Source organism: Polypterus senegalus, chromosome 2, assembly GCF_016835505.1.
Source record: "Polypterus senegalus isolate Bchr_013 chromosome 2, ASM1683550v1, whole genome shotgun sequence".
NCBI lineage: Eukaryota > Metazoa > Chordata > Cladistia > Polypteriformes > Polypteridae > Polypterus > Polypterus senegalus.
The window spans coordinates 86,233,776-86,245,980 of record NC_053155.1 but is presented as its reverse complement, the minus strand read 5'-3'; the positions used below and the strand labels follow the sequence as shown (position 1 = coordinate 86,245,980).

The 12,205-nt window shown below is 39.5% G+C and overlaps 1 protein-coding gene across 1 annotated transcript in view; it reads right to left on the bottom strand.

Annotated features, from left to right (window-relative positions):
* LOC120523118 (basic helix-loop-helix domain-containing protein USF3) overlaps window positions 1–12,205 on the bottom strand; it is a 44,273-nt gene that overhangs the window by 20,570 nt on the left and 11,498 nt on the right. Inside the window, exon 2 of the mRNA XM_039744105.1 lies at window positions 1,344–1,470. The gene's annotated coding sequence lies outside the window, so the exon portion shown is untranslated. The remainder of the gene's footprint in view (window positions 1–1,343; window positions 1,471–12,205) is intronic.

The window sequence follows — 12,205 nt, the reverse complement described above, 5'->3', positions numbered from 1 at the left end:
CAGCCGCGGGGAGTTGATGAGGTAATTGGGGCAATTCGCACCTGCACGTGAGGGTACGATCACTCTCAATTGCTTAATTGGATTCCTGTGATGCATGATTGAGCTGCTGTGCCCATGGAGTCGTAGAAGTACGGGCCGGCACAGGAGATCAGGAGGAAAAACAGAAAAGAGAGAGAATAAAAGAGAGGCAGAGAGCAAGAGCAACACTGGGGACAAGAGTATACAAGCCAGCCAGCTGAAAGAGAGAGGTCAGTGCAGCCAGTGGTCTTGGGGCCAGACTGAAGGATCGGAGCTCGAGGTTCGGATTGTGCCCACTGACGATGTGAAAGAATGGTCCGATTGAGGTGGAGTCCTCCCTAAGGATCTGAGGGACGTCTACATGTGCGAGAAGAAAGACACGAGTACAACTGACCCTGAGTGGCCTGGCAGATGCTGGCGGAGGCAGCCAAGATGGGGGTCGGCAGTGTAAGGACCGAGGCGACAGAAGTCTCTCCAGCTGTGCAAGCCTTGGGTGAGCTGGAGAGAATGGACTGAGCTGTGCTTGGCTGGTGTGCCCCCAACGCATGGATTTCTTTTTTACCTTTTTTATGGATTATTTATTGAAACATTTTTGAGCACTGCACCATAGTTGGACATGGTTTGATCCGTTTGGTTTTTAATAAAAGCACTTTTGCATTTTCCACCATCCCGTTGCTCAGTTTGATTTGTCCCCATCAGACCAGCTCATCCGGTTACATTATCAACAATGGAAGATGGAGCATGCAAAAGGAGCTGCACTGTCACAACCACCCACCATTATAATGAATAGCTGTGGTAATGTTATGCAATGAGGATGCTTTTTTGGTAGTAGCAGCTATAACTTACAACAATCACGACAGATTAAAAAAATAACAGTACACAATACAGAAAATACTAAATTAAAATGTGCAAGACTCTACCAGGAAACAGAAATTAGACAGGAAAAAAGTTTGCCTTCCAACAGAGCATGCTGACCCAAGATACACTGTCAGAAAAAAAAAAGTCAGTGGCCTAAATGTCGCTGTAGATCTTTCACTGGAAAAAGTACAGTTTGGGACATTCTCACACATACATGGACAAAACTGGGCATACTGCTTTGTTTTAAAATGGTTTTCACAGATATACTTTAAGTATCATCAGTCTATTGCCTAGTCATCAGTCAATCGCCTAGTAAGTACTCATTTAATTTAGCAGTGTACATTAATTTTTTTATGCAAAATGCAAAATTACATGTTTACTTATGTCTCAGAGTTATAAGATAAATAGGATTAAAAAATACACATGTAACACATTTCAAATGGTTCTAGACAAAAATAATAACATACCTGACTGTGAATCCAGGATAACAAAAAGTTTATTCCAAATTGCTCAACTTGTACCAATAGCAGTAACATCTATTGGGGAGATGCTCACTGAATCTCGCAGGTCAGTCAGCATTCTCTTCACAGCATACTATAAAAACAAAATGTAACAAAAGCCAGTTTTTTAAATGATAAACAAATTCAAAAATTATCCAAGTATCTAATTCTGTTGTTTCTTGAAACAATACCTCTTACACACTACCAATAATTCTATTTGCTGCAAACAATTTAAAAAAAGTTTATACAGACCACTGGAAGTCTTACTTCTTAGCAATGGAAAAAAAAGTAGTATTTTACTTCCACATTATTTTCTGTTTTTATTAATTTCATAAAATGTTACAATATTTTGATTTACTGTTAATATTTTGCATAATAACTATTACATATAATCAACACACAACTTACAGTTTCTGCTCCAGTGAGAAGCTGAAGTTGTCCATTTTAAGAAAACAGCTCTCTTTTGCATTAGCTTGTTATAGATGGTCAAGTATAAACCTTGAACTTAAAACACATTTGCTATGCATGTGCCCATAATGAAATACTATAATGGAAGATACAGTAGCTTCATTTGTTCATTAAAAACATTATGTTAAAAATTAGATTATGCATGTCATACATCTATAGGGTGTTGCAGATGGCTGGGGGGGGCGACCCGGCTGGGTTGCCCAGAAGGACCGGAGGAGGGCTCACACCTCCCCCAAACCATGTGGGGGCAACCGCCCTGGTGCCAATGGGGATCACAGGTACATAGCTTTGAAGCTCAACCCTGTAGGGGCCCATGGTTACTGCCAAGGGGCACCCCAATGCCTTGGAAGCCCTGGACTTCAGCACTTCTGCCACATCCGGAAGTGCCGAGGGGATGATTGGTGAGGGAAGAGGAGCAGGGACACCCGGAGTGCTTCCAGGGATGCAGCCGGCGCTTCCACCACACTGGGGTCAATAGACAAGTATAGATGCAAATTGGTGACCATTTATCCTTTAAACCCAGTTTTTGTCAGTAAGTAGGTCAGCAGACACTCCATACCACTAATAAAAAAGTATTTGTTTTATCTAAATTTTGTCTATATATTTGTGCTCAAAAAGCTTTACAAACCTGATTATTTTAAAAGATATTATGTAAGATGTATTTGTGGAACATGTTTTCAATTGGTAGAATTTTAAATTCATTTCATTCTTATTGACTCATGCTTTCTTAAACTGCAAAGTACAATATCTAAAAGCAAAAGGTTACATGAAGTGTAATGCTAACAAAGACATACAAATTAAAACAACCACAATTATTTGGAAAATAATTTTTGCCTAGAATTACTGCACCTATCATAACCTACAATGACACACTTGCCACTGCAGATTAAACAATGATAGCACAAGTTATTCTAGCAATGTATAGCCTAGCAAAACATTCATCAAAATGATTGGGCAACTAACAGCAATAACTGTCAGGATATCTGAGAATATCTTAGTCATTTACAGTGTATTGTATCTGGAAAGTATAAACAGCACATCACTTTTTCCACATTTTGTTATGTTACAGCCTTATTCCAAAATGGATTAAATTCATTTTTTCCTCAGAATTCTACACACAACACCCCATAATGACAACATGAAAAAAGTTTGAGATTTTTGCAAATTTATTAAAAATAAAAAAATTGAGAAAGCACATGTACATAAGTATTCACAGCCTTTGCCATGAAGCTCAAAATTGAGCTCAGGTGCATCCTGTTTCCCCTGATCATCCGTGAGATGTTTCTGCAGCTTAATTGGAGTCCACCTGTGGTAAATTCAGTTAATTGGACATGATTTGGAAAGGCACACACCTGTCTATATAAGGTCCCACAGTTGACAGTTCATGTCAGTGCACAAACCAAGCATGAAGTCAAAAGGAATTGTCTGTAGACCTCCAAGACAGGATTTTCTTAAGGCACAAATTTAGGGAAGGTTACAGAAAAATTTCTGCTGCTTTGAAGGTCCCAATGAGCACAGTGGCCTCCATCATCCGTAAGTGGAAGAAGTTCGAAACCACCAACTGTTCCTAGAGCTGGCCGGCCATCTAAACTGAGCGATCGGGGGAGAAGGGCCTTAGTCAGGGAGGTGACCAAGAACCCGATGGTCACTCTGTCAGAGCTCCAGAGGTCCTCTGTGGAGAGAGGAGAACCTTCCAGAAGGACAACCATCTCTGCAGCAATCCACCAATCAAGCCTGTATGGTACAGTGGCCAGACAGAAGCCACTCCTTAGTAACAGGCAGATGGCAGCCCGTCTGAGAACTCTCCGACCATGAGAAACAAAATTCTCTGGTCTGATGCGACAAAGATTGAACTCTTTGGTGTGAGTGCCAGGTGTTACGATTGGAGGAAACCAGGCACCGCTCATCACCAGGCCAATACCATCCCTACAGTGAAGCATGGTGGTGGCAGCATCATGCTATGGGGATGTTTTCCAGCAGCAGGAACTGGGAGACTAGTCAGGATAAAGGGAAAGATGACTGCAGCAATGTACACAGACATCCTGGATGAAAACCTGCTCCAGAGCGCTCTTGACCTCAGACTGGGGAGATGGTTCATCTTTCAGCAGGACAACGACCCTAAGCACACAGCCAAGATATCAAAGGAGTGGCTTCAGGACAACTCTGTGAATTTCCTGGAGTGGCCCAGCCAGAGCCCAGACTTGAATCCGATTGAACATCTCTGGAGAGATCTTAAAATGGCTGTGCACCGACGCTTCCCATCCAACCTGATGGATCCTGGGAGGTGCTGCAAAGAGGAATGGGCGAAACTGGCCAAGGACAGGTGTGCCAAGCTTGTGGCATCATATTCAAAGAGAGTTGAGGCTGTAATTGCTGCCAAAGGTGCATCGACAAAGTATTGAGCAAAGGCTGTGAATAAATGTACATGTGATTTCTCAGTTTTTAAAATTTTTAATAAATTTGCAAAAACCTCAAGTAAACTTTTTTCACGTTGTCATTATGGGGTGTTGTGTGTATAATTTTGAGTGAAAAAATGAATTTAATCCATTTTGGAATAAGGCTGTATATAACAAAATGTGGAAAAAGTGATGCGCTGTGAATACTTTCCGGATGCACTGTATGTAGTGGAATTTTGCAAGGATTATTGTAGTAATAGTACTGTTTACAGAGTAGTTGATAGTATAGTCTATACAGTATTAATACAACTAACACAGAGAACAGTCATCAGTAAGGGCCGGTTTATACTTCATACTTAAAAACGTATGCGCACGCATCATGGCTGCCACGCGTTCCCAGCATTCATGTGATGCGTCCTCTGAGCACGTCCTCAGAAATTAACATGCCGCGTGCACGAGTTGCAGTACCAGTTAGAGGGCACAATGTGATAGAGTTAGAATGTGACGTCAGAGTCGCTGTTTATTATCTAAATTTGACAGAAAGCCGCCTTGCGGATGGTACAAGATCAATGTGCATGCTTAGATGTTTGATGAATGGTTTGATGTGGTGAAGCAAAATGCTGAATGAATTCTTGGTGCTTTTATATTCAAGTGTCACATATTCCCATTCATAATGACACAATACATTTTAAAGTTCTCATATACCATCTTTTTTTTTTTTTTTCACCTTCATAATGTACTTGAGTCACAGAGGAAAAAAAAAGTTAAGGAAACGGTGAAAAGACGTATTTTGTGATTAAAGTGGAAATTTTGGCTTAAATCTCAAATTGTCCACTTTAATCTCGTAGTTGATTTTATCATTGAAGTAGACTGTTATAAAAGTCATCTTAAAACCGACCCAGTTGTTAATCGCTACATAGTCACGTCCCTGGTGTTCCCTGCCTGGAGTTTGCAGATTTTCCTGGTGGGTTTCAACAGTGTACGCCAATTTCCTTCCAAAGATACGCAGGTTTGGGAATTTGGTGATGCTAAAATAACACTAGTGTATGAGAGTGCTTGTATTCATCTTGCAATGAACTGATGCCCCATCCAGGGATCATTTTTTTGCCTCGTGCTAAATGCTAGCTGGAATGGGCGCATCCCTGGATTGATAGATTTAACAAATAAAAACAACCTTTTCAGTGATATTATGGCAAGGTGTCCTTGGAATTTAATGGTTGCTTTGGGCAATTCACAACACAGCGAAGCCGAACCTGTTCTCACCGCGATATCATCTCGCACTGCCAGCTCATGGAAGCTTCCAGATTTACATAAAGTATGCGCACAAGTATAAACAGTACAATGCTTGCGTAGCAGTAGCGTCCACAGGTGCACACGTCACGTTAAGTATAAAACCAGCCCAAAGCATGTCATAACCATCAAAAGTCCCCTTGTTTAATAAATAAAGTAAACAAAGTTTATACAATCATGGCCGAAATTATCGGCACCCCTGGAATTTTCTCAGAAAATGCACCATTTCTCCCAGAAAATTGTTGCAATTACAAATGTTTTGGTATACACATGTTTATTTCCTTTATGTGCATTGGAACAACACAAAAAAACAGAGAAAAAAAGCCAAATCTGACGTCATTTCACACAAAACTCAAAAACCAGGCTGGACAAAATTATTGGCACCCTCAACTTAATATTTGGTTGCACGCCCTTTGGAAAAAATAAATGAAATCAAGCGCTTCCTATAACCATCAACAAGCTTATTACACCTCTCAACTGGAATTTCTGACCACTCTTCTTTTGCAAACTGCTCAAGGTCTCTCAGATTTGAAGAGCGCCTTCTCCCAACAGCAATTTTGAGATCTCTCCATAAGTGTTCAATCGGATTTAGATCCAGACTCATTGCTGGCCACTTCAGAACTCTCCAGCGCTTTGTCTTCAACCATTTCTGGGTGCTTTTAGAGGTATGTTTGGGGTTATTGTCCTGCTGGAACACCCATGATCTCTGACGCAGACCCAGCTTTCTAACACTGGGCCCTACATTGCGCCCCAATATCTTTTGGTAGTCTTCAGATTTCATGATGCCCTGCACACAGTCAAGGCATCCAGTGCCAGAGGCAGCAAAACATCCCCAAAACATCTTGGAACCTCCACCATGTTTGACTGTAGGTGCCTTCGTAGGCCTCATTCTGTTTTCTGTAAACAGTAGAATGATTAGCTTTACCAAAAAGCTCTACCTTGGTCTCATCTGTTCATAAGACGATCGCCCAGAAGGATTTTGGCTCCCTCAAGTACATTTTGGCAAACTCCAGTCTGGCTTTTTTTTGTTTCTGCCATAGTGTTTCATTTCATTCAGATGTCGACAGATAGTTTGAGGTGACACTGTTGCACCCTGAGTCTGCAGAACAGCTTGAATATGTTTTGAAGTTGATTGAGGCTGTTTATTCACCATTCAGACTATCCTTCATTGCAGTGTTTTATCAATTTTTCTCTTCCATCCAGGTCCAGGGAGATTAGCTACAGTGCCATGTGTTGTGAACTTCTTCATTATGTTGTGCACAGTGGACAAATGAACATGAAGATCTCTGGAGATGGACTTGTAGCCTTGAGATTGTTGATATTTTTCCACAAATTTTGTTCTCAAGTCCTCAGACAATTCTCTGCTCTTCTTTCTGTTCTCCATGCTTAGTGTGGCACACTCAGACACACAACAGAAAGGTTGAGTCAACTTTTCTCCATTTTAACTGGCTTCAAGTGTGATTGTTATATTGCCAGCACCTGTTTCTTGCCACAGGTGAGTTAAAACGAGCACCATATGCTTGAAATAAAATGATTTACCCACAATTTTGAAAAGGTGCCAATAATTTTGTCTGGCCCATTTTTGGAGTTCTGTGTGACATGATGTCAGATTTGTTTTTTTTTCTCCGTTTTTTTGTGTTGTTCCAATGTACATAAAGGAACTAAACATGTGTATACCAAAACATTTGTAATTGCAACAATTTTCTGGGAGAAATGGTGCATTTTCTGGGAATATTCCAGGGGTGCCAATAATTTCGGCCATGACTGTATAATCTAATACAAAAAAAGAAGACAATAAAACAGGAATGCCATACGATCAAATTACAGCCAAAGCAAAATTTCTAAAACTGCAACATGCCTAATCATTCAAAAACAAGATGATCATTGTGCATAAAAGGTTATGTCCAAAATGATATCAGCATTTTACAACACAACAACAAAACACAGCAGAAAGTGACAAAATATGAACGCATTTTAAAAAATTAACAAATTATATAAAATGTAAAAAAAAAAAGTTATATGGTTTTGCAAAACCAGCTCTTCTGCTGAACTTTGCTGGACACGGTTTCTGACAGGGTCTGAGAAAATAAAAAAACTTGATAAAATATATTACTACCACTGTTTACCTATACCAGAATGGGATGCATGTGGTCAGTAACAATGAAAAGGTAAACAATGATATTCACATCTTGGTCGATCATTATCAGGCGTCCTAGTGTGAGACGCAAATCACCTGCAAGCAGTGAAAGTGTAATTTGTATTAATACACAAGATTAAAGAATTAATATTATTTGACATTTAAAAAAAAAAAATCAGAGGAAATTGCTCCCATATCAAAATTGTTTTGTTATTTGTAGAACAAAGTTGGAAGGTTCAGTTGTTAAAGAGCAGAGATGAGAAATGGCAATAGAGGGCTGAGCGATATTTTGGAAGTTCAGATCATCATTTCAAAACATTGACAGCGCACGGTATCACCACCTTGGGCCAAGGGGTAGAGAGATGCTTGTGGATTAATAGCCGTTCTGCCCATGTACCATGTAAGTGCCTACACTGGGCAGTGGGGGGATGGAGTGTGGGCATTTTATATTGGTACGTAAGAGTTTTGTTGTTTCACAGATTGTTGCAGCTCAGCAAATATAATGGTAATCTGTAATGTTATTATAATAATTCAAATGTGATTCATTCCAAGTTCCTTTAAAATTGCTACAAATCATGATGACATATTGGTACAAAACTCTATAAAGTTAGACCTGCTTCATCATAAAATTAGAATTTTTCTTTTTTAAGAAACTAGAATTTACTAGTTACTTTTACTCAGTCAAATATGCCATCCTCAGTCGATATCTTTCTACCATAGAAAAAAGTGACTCATCATGCATTACAGAACAAAAAAAGTACTTTGTTCTGTTTGATAGTGCCTTGGCTATAGCGCGTATTTTGCCTTTTCTTCTCACTCGTGCAAACAAAATGCTGTAAAATGCACAAAACAATGAGCATTTATTGCTACTGCAGGTTTAAAATGTATGATGTACACGCAGATGGGGAACAGCACTGATTTGATAAATTAAAAAGAAAATCTGCTTTGATATATAGTGCAATAGTTCATATTTATTATCTCAAGTACACAGTACATTTACATTCATATATGCCCTCCAGCAATGTTTGAAGTGGAAACAAAATTAGTAGTATTACTCTGTTTAATCAGTGCCCATTTCCTCCTCTCAGTTATTACTTATAGACAGTAAGGCGGAGGTTCCCCCTTGGAAGTCAGTGCATGTATATATATCATATCGATGGGACTGCTGATTCAAGCGCTGTTGGTACTGACCCACTTCAAGCACTGCCTGCAAGAACAAACAGCACCACCCCGACCACTACCGTCCTTGTGTGGCTCTAGAATCTAACTACATACAATTATCTACGCTCTTTCCATTCAAACTTTGTCTGTGACGCACTGATCAGGCTGCCACCCTCAACAAACAGTGTACACCTGCTAAACCACTTGTAGCTAAGCACAGGAATCTCACGTACCTCCTATTGCAAACATGAGTGCCTGACAGGTTTCTTGTGTGGCGCAAAAAGAGAGTGTTTGGAGCCAATTAATCTTTATTTACATCAACAATATGTGCAGTCAATTGCCGATGGACGGTAAAACTGACCATTGGCTCACCCATTTGGCATTACTGAAAGAATGATTTTGTTATTACCCATAGAGTAGAAGCTTGCAAAGTTTTTAGTGCATGGAATTCTAACCTTGCAAAACAATCACCCCACCCAAATAAATTACTTATAATACAAAATATTTTTTTCATATTAGACAAAAAAAACTGCATTACTACACCTTCGATAAATAGGATATACCTAATTTGCATACATTGTACCATTGAAGACACAGAAAGTGACAAATTGAGGGTGTTAGGCCAGCAGCTTTTCATTCATTCCATCATTTGTTCTTTTCCTCCAGTATCAGATCTCAACTTGGTTGCCATGGATTTGATGAATTCTTTCTAATAGATAACAGTTGTCATATTTTTCAATACCCCAAATATTTTGCCTCTAAAAATGCAACTTAGTTAAAATCAGTGCAAAAATCGTACTATACATTTCTCCACAATCTTAAAAAACACACATTATCTTAGTAATCTAAGGTGATGCTTTGAAAACCAATGAGACGCATGAGACCTGAACACTAATCTGTCTGCTTCTATAACTCATTTACAGCAACCCACCTCAGTTTCAATTCCAAAGGTTTACCAGCAGTCAGACAAAGTGAGAAAGACGACCACCTCATGCAGAGAACAGCTGTACTAACGGGGACAGACACACAGCTTTGTGCGTGCCCTGGCATCACCCTGTGTCTCACTTTAGCAGAGAAAATGCTTTATTCTAGACAAATGCAGGGCTTTAAAGTTGGAGACAATTATTTGGTTACTGGAGACAGATTCAGTAAAAATGCACCAAATGACACAAATTTAAATTGAAATATAATATGTTAAAATTTCCAATTGCAGCTGAGATCAGAGTCACTTTATTACTAGCATGTACAGCATACCAGAATTAACTTTAGTTCAGTGCAAACATGAAATACAAGATATTACCAACACAAAATAGCAAAATTACAGCCCATCATTAACCTTACACTGTGCAACCACTACCCAAATACAATTTCTTTAAGAAAACATTTACGAACTTCAATAAGTTAACTCACTAATGACAAAAACAATGCAAAACAATAGATTCAAATAGAACAAAATTGAGCAAATATGAAGTATTTATGTATACACAAATAGCACAGTTACCATTTATTTGGTGCAAAAAAAAAAAAAAAAAAAGGAGTAACTCTATGCAAGTTTGTTTAGGATCTGAATACTTTGAGGAAAGAAGCTGCAGAGATTGCATAATGTATGGGTCACGACAGACCGGTACCTCCTCTGTGATGGCAACTTAATAAACAAATGGGTGGAGTCAGCTGCAAACTTTATCACTCTCTTTTTCACTCTGGCAATGAACAGATCTTTCAATGCAGGGAGACAACAGACAATGATTTTCTCATCTAAATAAAATTACCCAATAATTCTTAAAAAGAGAGGAGGCAGAAGAAAACCAAACGGTAATAGAGGTGGTCACAATATTCTCAACAAAAGCTGAGTAAGCATTTAACAATATCCACCTTGATATGCTAAGCTTCTTAAGCTGGTGAAGGAAGAACAATCTCTGCCTGGCTTTCTTGATGATGGAGGTACGTTAACTGTCCAGATTTAATGTATTAGTAAAAGTAGATCCCAGGAATTTGAACAACTGAACCACAGACAGAGTCTGGCCATTAATTTGCAAAGTTGGACAAACAGAAACCAATCCTCATTTCCACTGTCTTAATTGCACTGAGCTCCAAGTTGTTACAAGAACACCATTCCACAAGATGGCCCACCTCTTTTTGACAGGAAGATGCGTCATTATTGGAAAAAAGACCCACTATGGTTGTGTCACCTCCAAATATTAGGATTTAAACAGATTATTCTAGGGATCTACAATTATTTATATAAAGTGAAAGCAGGAAGGGTGAAAGAACACAGCCTTGGGGGGAGCCTATGCGAACTGACACTGGATTTGAAAGATGGAAGCCCAGTCTTAAATTCTGCTTCCTACCTGTCAAGAAACTCATAATCCACTGACAGACACCATAGGGGACTCCTAACTGGATTAGATTACCCTGACACTACACTGGAACAATGGCATTGAAGGCTGAACAAAAATCCACAAACAAGACCCTCACATAGGTGTTAGGCAAGTCCAGGTTCTGAAGAATTTAGTGGAGATATAAATTAACTGCATCCTCCACTGAGCAATCTGTCCTATATGCGAACTAAAGTGCATGAGACATTCTAATTCTTATATAACCACCAAGGTCAAAGCAACTGGCCTATAGTCATTAAGTTCAGAGATTGTATCCTTCTTGGGAACTGAAATGATAGTGGCTACTTTAAAGCAGTCCAGAACGTTGTCCAGCTGCAGGGAAGTGTTGAATGTGTCAGTAAAAAGAGGTGGTAAAGGTGAGACCCCATCAGGGACAGCTGTTTTCCTAACTTTCGGTTTCCCATAAAGTTTTTGTTCCTCCTCCTGCTTCACAGAAAGTATAGGGTGGATTGAAGGGAAGTGACGGGGGAAAGGAAATTGAAGAAAGTATAAATAAATAAATAAATAAATAAAAGGGGGATGGTGACACTGAAATAATTGTGCGAGGGAGACTGTTGATCAGTGTCCAAGCAGGGGCTCAAGTGCTTGTCAAATCTATACTAATAAAAGGAAAAGCCCTCACTGACAGACTCACTCACTGACTCATCACTAATTCTCCAACTTCCCATGTAGGTAGAAAGCTGAAATTTGGCAGGCTTATTCCTTACAGCTTACTTACAAAAGTTAAGCAGGTTTCATTTCGAAATTCTACATGCAACGGTCATAACAGTCGATAACGATCGACAATGTCCGCCATGTTGAAATTTCTTATTTATGGCCCCATCTTCTCGAAATGTGGTAGGCGGCTTCCCTGCACTAACCAAAACCAATGTACGTACTTATTTCGGTGGTATGATGCCACTGTCAGCCGCCATATTGAACTTTTCAACAGTCTTTGTTACTTATGGGCCCATCTTCAAGAAATTTGGTACACGGGTTCCC